The sequence below is a fragment of the Mauremys reevesii genome, linkage group 1 (genome assembly GCF_016161935.1).
Source record: "Mauremys reevesii isolate NIE-2019 linkage group 1, ASM1616193v1, whole genome shotgun sequence".
Classification (NCBI taxonomy): domain Eukaryota; kingdom Metazoa; phylum Chordata; order Testudines; family Geoemydidae; genus Mauremys; species Mauremys reevesii.
The window spans coordinates 306,311,980-306,320,426 of record NC_052623.1 but is presented as its reverse complement, the minus strand read 5'-3'; the positions used below and the strand labels follow the sequence as shown (position 1 = coordinate 306,320,426).

Here is an 8,447-nt window from a genome sequence, read left to right as displayed (position 1 = left end):
GGGCTGCCCCCTCATTGGGGTGCCCTGAGAAATGCCTCTGCTGCTGCTGCCTCTGCAAGTGGCTGCTGTCTCTCTACCACCGCTCTGCCACAGCTCTTTGCAATATCACATTCTGATGTTCCACCATATCACCCAGCATTTAGTGATTTCAGCCAATAGCGGGGAACCTCACTGCCATTGTAGTTTCTATGTTGTCTTTTGCTGCAACACTGTCCCCACACAAGATCTAAGGCTCAGTCCCTAGACCTGCTCAGCAGTCATGTCAAGTCAGGGAATCACCAACCTGAAACAAGAACTCTCAGTTGAGTCTAGTCAGCTCTGTCTTTAAATGCTAGAGGGGCAGGTCAAATGGTGTCTAAGGCCTTGTCTACACTGGCAAGTTTCGGTGCAATAAAGCAGCTTTCTGCACTGTAACTCCTGAGGTGTACACACTGCCAAGCCATTTAGTGTGCAGTAATTGCACAGTTGTAGCGCTCTACAAAAAAACAGCCGGATGAGATGCATAGAGATTTCTGCAGCGGGGCTACAGCACTGTGGTTCCAGTGTAGACATCACGGCAATTACAGCACTGCAATTGGCCTCCCCACCCCATACATTCTTTTGCAAATTTGAAAGTCCACTTCCTGTTTGCTCAGTGATGCATGCAGTGGTCTCAGTGCATCTTTCCAGGTGGCCATGCCTGCTCCATGCAGCAGGCAATCCGCCGCTTGGAGCAATGCCAAGCTGCTGGACCTCATCAGCATTTGGGGAGAGGAGGCTGTCCAGTCCCAGCTGCGCTCCAGCCATAGGAATCATGATACCTACAGATGGATTTCACGATGCATGATAGAAAGGGGTCATGACCAGGACATATTGCAGTGTAAGGTAAAAGTGAAGGAGCTGCAGAATGCCTACCACAAGGCACGGCAGGCAAACCACCACTCTGGTGCTGCGTCCACGAGCTGCCGGTTCTACAAAGAGCTGGACGCAATACTCGGTGGCGACCCCACCTCCACTGCGAAGGCCCCTGTGGATACATTGTTGGCTTGCGTGTCAGTCAAGAGTGGACTGAGCCAGAAGGAGGAAATCTTGGATGAAGAGAGGGAGGGGGAACCAGAGCAGAGGATGACTCGGAGGCCAGAGATGCATGCAGTCAGGAGCTCTTTTCTACCCGGGAGGAGCCTAGCCAGTCACAGCAGTCAGATCTTGACGAAGTGCAAACAGGAGCGGAGGCCCCTGGTAAGTAGATCTGACTTTGGGGATTGCTGAAGCAAGTTGTTGGGGGCAGGAGGGTTGCAGAAAGCAGGCTTGTCTCCCACCGCATGCCTAGTCTGGGCGGTGGAACAGGCTGTTGATAGACTCCCTCACTTAACAGGAATCTCCCTCAGAGATCTCCAGGAAACTCTCATGGAGATACTGGGCAATCTGCTGCCGCGGGTTCTTTGGCAGAGCTGCTTTGTTTCTTGCCCCATTAATGGGCACTTTCCCGTGCTACTTTGCCATCACGGGGGTGGTGGAGGAATGGAGGGACCATTGCTGCACACAGGCGAGCTGCATAAGGGCCAGGGCGGAAGCCACAGTCTTGGAGAAGGCACTCCCTTGATTCACTGCTCACCCTCAGCAGCAAGATATCTTCCATAATGATCACCTCCTATGGAAAGTGTTGGGACAAGAATGATTATCAGGCCCCTCTTACAGAGCTGGGTCTCCCCAAGAGCCACGTACCCACTGTACAGCAGGGTCCGGGAAGAGTGATTTACCCTGTCCCTGCAGCTACTCACCATTTAGGGGATCTTGTGGCTCATGTGTGCTTGCCTGGGGTCAGCCAGTTAGTGACAGTTGTGTGAGTACTGGCTGTGTTTTAAATCACTGAATCAGTGTTGTCTGTGTTGCAAACAATACTGCTTCTGTAAAAAGTTGCATTTAAACTGCACAGAGATGACCTTGGGAGCCCAGCCTCACTCTTTGTTATCGTCGGCAGAACGGCTACGCAGAATTAGAAAGCAGCCAAGAAGAACTAAGGAGGACTTTCTCTGTAAGGTTATGATGCACTCTGCCGCCAAGAAACAGGAATTGAAGGAGTGGCAGGACAGTGAGAAGAGGGACCGAAAGGAGAATGCGGCACACCAGAAAGAAGCCATGGAGCGGCTCTTAAACATTATGGAGAGCCAAGTGGACAAGCTCTAGGCAATACTAGCTCTTCAAACCTAGCAGCTCTGCTCCCATCCTCCCCTGCAGCCGCTGTTGCAAAACTTTTTCCCATGCTCCCCTGCAGACACCGCCAACACAATCTCATCAACCTCTAGGCTCCAGTCTATACCCACAGCATTCCACTCCTCCCTCCTCACAGTCCAGCACTGTGGACTCCCACTACTCATTGCACTCAACACCCATCCCTCTTCAGTGTGGCCCTGCTGAAGTACAGCATCCGCTGCATTGTACTCCAAAGGAGAAGGTTGGGTATAATCCCTGGACATACACAAATCTATAGCCGTCCTGGGACCCCTCCTTCTCTTGAGACCTTCCCTTCCCCCATTCTCCTCTCTCCTCTGGTTGTTGTCGTCTTTTAATAAAATAATTTTGTTTGAAGCAATCTTTATTCCAAGTGAAAGCAAAAAGCACTGCAAAGCAACATACAATTATGTTAAGGCCCCTTCTTGCATCATGTGCACCAATCACCTCCTAGCATTACAAGCACTGCAGTCCCGAGTACATCAACAAATATTAGTGGTTTTCAGCTTCAAATTGCTGCCTCAAGTCATCCCTGATCCTTATGGCCCCACACTGTGCCCCTCTAATAGCCCTGGTCTCTGGCTGTTCAAACCCAGCCTCCAGGCTCTGAGCCTCTGCAGTCCAGCCCTGGGTGATGCTTTCACCCTTCCCTTAACAAATATTATGGAGCGTACAGCACTCGGCTATAAGCATAGGAATATTATCATCGGCCATGTCCAGTTTCCCATACAGGCATTGCCAGTAGGATTTTAAACAGCCAAATGCACACTCAACAGTCATTCTGCACCTGCTCAGCCTGTTGTTGAACTGCTTCTTGCTACTGTCATGTTGCCCTGTGTATGGCTTCATAAGCCATGGAATTAAGAGGTAGGCGGGGTCTCCCAGGATCACAATGGGCATTTCGGTGGTCTTCTGGTCCGGGAAGAAAGTCCCTACTTGCAGCTTCATGAACAGGCCAGTGTTCCGAAAGATGCATGTGTCATGCACCTTTCTGGACCAGCCTGCATTAATGTCTGTGTAACGCCCACGGTGCTCCACAAGCACCTGGAGAACCACTGACAAATACCTCTGGTTTTTAATGTACTCTGTGGCTAGGTGGTCTGGTGCCAGAATTGGAATGTGTGTGCCATCTATCGCCCCTCCGCAATTAGGGAAGCCCATTTGTGCAAAGCCATCCACAATGTCATGCACGTTGCCCAGAATCACAGTCCTTTGGAGCACGATATGATTAATGGCCCTGCACACTTCCATCCACATGACTCCAACAGTCGACTTTCCCACTCCAAACTGGTTAATGACCTAACGGTAGCAGTCTCGAGTAGCCAGCTTCCACAGTGCAATCACCAAGCACTTCTCCAGCGACAGGGCAGCTCACATTCTTGTGTCCTTGCACCACAGGGCTGGGGTGAGCTCATCACAGTCCCATGAATGTGGCTTTCTTCATGCAAAAGTTCTGCAGCCACTGCTCATCATCCGAGACATGCATGATGATGTGATCCGACCACTCAGTGCTTGTTTCCCGAGGCCAAATGCAGCGTTCCACTGTGGTCAGCACCTCAATGTATGCCACAAGCAATCTTGTGTCATAGCTACTATGCATGGTGAGATCAACGTCACACTCCTCTTGACTTTGTAGTTTAAGGAATAACTCCACTGCCACTCGTGATGTGTTGGTCAGAGTGAGCAGCATCCTGGTCAGCAGTTTGGGATCCATTCCTGCAGCCTGAAAGAGGGAAGGTGCGCAGTACACAAACCATTGAAAGATGGCGCCAAATGTGGACAGAAGCACAGGGATTGCTGAGATGCGAAGCAATGCATCACGGGGCATTGGGACTGGACCCAGGATGACCCATGACCCCATCTGCCTTCCTGCAAGTCTTAGCGGCAAAAGAGAAAGAGGTGCTCTGTGGGATAGCTGCCCAGAGTGCACCTCTGCAAGTGCCACACGTGTGAACACGCTATTACGCAGGCAGCTGTCAGTGTGAACACAACAGCGGTTTTCCTTTTGTGCTCTCTGAGTGGCACTGTAACTGCCGGCACTACAACTTTTCCAGTGTAGATGTGTCCTAAGACTCTTTAGACAGAATCCATCCCACCAGCTAGAAACACCTGTCTCTACCCATGCTCATCTCCACTGGTATTTGTTATCTGGGTGTGGTTCAGTTTAGCCAGGCATGCTAAAGCATAGTTCTGCTTCCCTTTACTTATACAGTAAGGGTAACAACATTTAATTACTCCTGCATTCAAATACTAGAGTGATTTGTAACCCAAAGCCATCCCAAATGCCCTTGTGGCATTCCTCCCAATTGTTCCATTAGGTGAAAGGTACCCTTGTGGCATTCCTCCCAATTGTTCCATTAGGCCCGCTACCTAGAGCATCTGAGTTCATTCCATGTAGCTCCCTTCACATTAAGAAAGTGAGAGAAGTGTTACATTTTGGAAATAACACAGGTTTGCTGGCTACCATAAGGTCAGGAGGAGTTTTGCCACTGACTTCAATGTAGCCAGGATTTCATCCATTGTTTTTACAGAGGCATCAAGCCATAATAATACAAATGAACAAATGTTAATCAGAAAAAAAAATGACTTGCAAACTATGAAATCCTATTTGGCATAAACAGGATATTTTAAAAAAATATTATTTTAAATTCAGATAAATTGTTTGCCAATTAAGAGCATTAGCTGGGGACAGAGTCTTCATAACTGACACATCCATTCATCCATTGATGTAGCCTGAGGGATGATGATCAATTATTCAGCAAGACATTTTAAGCTGCATCCATCTTCCATAGTTTATCATCTGCTATTATGTGAAAAGCAGCAAATAAGGAAACAATTTGGTATTTCTTGGTTAAAATGTCACATAGCTTCAGTTTCCTAGGTGGAAACTTGACTCAGACACAAGCATTGTTAGAAGATGTGTAACTCCAGCTTCTTATATTCTTAGAATAGAAGAAATATGGTGGTTTCCCATTAGCAAAATATTACATCTTTTTAGAATAAAAGCCCTCAAAATGTTGCTCCTTCCATCACACTCTATTCTCACACACCTCCTCCCACTGTCAGCATATAAATGTCCATACAGAAATGCTTTTCTAATTTACTGTTCAAATTCTAAGCCAATTTCACTCTTAGGCTTTGTTTAGACTAGGAAAAAAAGGGGTTGTTTTAAAAATCATGTTAGCCTACATGTTAGCTGACACATCTAGACAAGGTCTCATGAACATGGCACCCACGTACAGAAAATACGCAGCATGGAAGTGATACTCTCACTGGTTCACAAGTGGGGATGTGGTATTGAACCTGACCCCTTTGTGGGATTTGCAGTGAGTGTTGTGGTACAGAAATGCCATAAATGTCTGGTAGTACACTAGATATACTATGAGCTTGGCAGGAAATGCTGTATATGCCCCAAGCACTAGGCTCTTTAGGCCTTAGCCCAGGGGTGGGCAAACTACAGCCCGCAGGCTGCGTCTAGCCCGTTAGATGTTTTAATCCAGCCCTCAAGCTCCCGCTGGGGAATGGGGTCTGGGGCTTGCCTTGCTCCAGTGCTCCAGCTGGGGAGCTGGGTCGGGGGCTTGCCCTGCTCAACACAGCTCCCGGAAGCAGCGGCATGTCCCCCCTCTGGCTCCTATGCGTAGGCACAGCCAGGGGGGCTCCACATGCTGTCCCCGCCCCAAGTGCTCCCCCCGCAGAGTCCTTTCTAGATCAGCCAGAAATAAAAGGTGTAGATAATCTTGGGCACAATTTCTTTAACATTTACAAGCAAAAGATCAACCAGCCATTCATAATTCAGCCCTAAGGGCAGCCCAGTAGAAGAGTATAACAGTAAACTTGTCTCACTGTGATCTGTTTTCACTGTCCTCTTGCCTGAATGCTGCAGCCCTGTGTACTCCTCTGGCAACTACTGCTGGCCCCCGACAGCAACAGGATATGTCTCTGTCCAGCTTCAGGCCCTCCAGACCCCCTTTCAGGCTTCTTACTTTCCAACATCCCTCTCCACCCAGCTTCTAGTCCCCAGCCCTCACCTGAGCAAGGTCTCCTATGACCTTTGGTTGAGCTCCCGTTTCCTGTACTCTGGAGGTTATGGAGCTCTCTGCTGGCTAGGTGTTGATCTAGGGGTTAAAACACAGAGCCCAGTAACAAGCCAGCAAGTTCATTACAGTATCATCAGTGGGGAGAGGCGAGGCACAGTGGGTTTGTATGAAACATATTTAATAAGGTGAACTTTTTCTTTTGATTTTCTCATAGTTATAGGCGGAGTTGGTGTCGGTTGCCTACACTTAAGATTTCCAGACACTTCCTATTATGAAACCCTGTTTTCAGTTGCTTATAACGTTGGCAAACTTTAACCATTTGGGCTAACATTTTCCCCCAAGTCTGTATGCGTATGGCCTCCATGCCTGTCCACCAGTACCCTAGCAGCAGTCCATCAACATCTGATGCACCTTCTACTTCTGCTTTGTCTGCGACATTCTGCCATGTGAGAGGTCAGTTTGATAACATTAAGAGACTCTGGTGCTTCCAGCTGTTTTATGGACTCAGATTTTGCTTCAGCTCATGGAATTCCGACCCAGCGCAAGGCTGTCCCCGCCTGGTCTAATCCATTGATGGGGTGCTCCTTTCCTTGGGTCCTGTTATGCATTAGACAGCACCCTAACAAGTCACCACCCTGCAGGGACACCGAGACCCTGCAGTTTGGTCTGATGCATTCCCCATATTCTCTAGTCATTCTCAGGATCACCTGACTTACTACTTCTGACCCATATATTCTCTGGAAGGCTGGCGAGGTTCTGCTCATTGTTCTGCCAAGAATACAGCTTCCATGAACTTCAAATCAGAAGCTATTTACAGTTCAGCCCCAAAGACGCACTGCCCTTCTGAGGGCTTCACAACTGCGGGGGTGAACTCCATGAAACCCCAGACATGTGCTATCCAAGCAATGGTGGTGAAATACCAGGACGTTGCAGACATTTTTGACAAGGGGAGGGCAGACATACTCCCTCCTCCTGGCCCGCATCATCGCTACAGCTGCCTTGTAGTCCTCTAGCCGGGGCCAAGATTCTATTTGGCCATATTGACTTCCTCTAAGAGCCTGAGCTGGAATGAGAGGAAAGTATGTTAGAAAGAACCTGAAAAAGGGATTCATCCACCCATCCACATCCCCAGCAGGAGCCCTGATTTTCTTTGTGGCTAAGAAGGATGGCTCCTTGTGCCCTTGCATGGACATTCAGGCTCTGAACATGGTCATCATTTGAAACAGGTACCCTTTGCCACTCAATGAACTTTGAGGGACTTCGTTCTGTAGGGATTTTTACCAAGCTGGGCCTCCATGGGGCCTACAGCCTGGTCAGTAGCCGGTCAGGGAACAAATGGAACACGGGGGTCTGTTCCCACTATGGGAACTTCAAATACCTCATGATACCCTTTATAATGAGAGAATTTGCCTTTAGCTGTCTGAAATATCTTACAGCACCTTAAATAAAGGCTTGCAGAAAAACCTTGGAAGGGGTTTAAAAATCGGAAAAATTATAACTGTCTCCATTGGACAGTTAAAGAGCGGTGATAGTATCAGGACACTTTGGAGTGCATAAAACAGTAATTAGTTTAAAATTAAAGCTTTGATTAAATAACAATAATAATTTATAGTTAGACAATCCAACATGGCTGACAAAAATGGCGGACATAGGGATGACGTAATGGAAGAGTCCATCTCTGAGAAAGATAGGGTGATGTATTAATTCCATTCTCCTGTGATGTAATAATTTTACTTCCTGTGACATAATGCTAGATTCCATTTCCTGTAGGGAGTGACTCAGCAAAAAGTCCTAACGTTGACAACTGACAGCCCCATAGAGGTGTATGTGACTGGGAGGAGCTACCAGGCATGTGTAGGTACACATGACTGGGCAGGATTAGGGGCAGAGCCAGCAGAAAGATGGAAGTTGATTGGCTGAGCCTGGGAGACCAACCAGAATATAAAGGCGACAGCCGACAGGCTGAAACGGAAGTGGGGTTGGAACTTTGAAGGAGAGCAGAAGGTGCAAGACACCTACGAAGAAGCTAGCTGAGAGGAAGCAGCAACAACAACAATAGAACCCTACAAAGAAGAAGCTACCTGAGGAGAAACAGCTGAACCCTGGTGTAAAGTGAGCTGTTTATTCCAATGCTTTGTGTGCCACCTGACCAACATTTTGCCTTTGCCCCCAAGTCTGTCAATATATGGATTTACCTAA

The 8,447-nt window shown here is 48.1% G+C and overlaps 1 long non-coding RNA gene across 1 annotated transcript; it reads left to right on the top strand.

Moving 5' to 3' along the window:
- The first annotated feature begins 7,053 nt into the window (after positions 1-7,053).
- LOC120386462 lies at positions 7,054-8,447 on the top strand. Its single transcript, XR_005589726.1, has 2 exons — positions 7,054-7,474; positions 8,019-8,447. It is a non-coding gene; the product is annotated as an uncharacterized LOC120386462 (long non-coding RNA).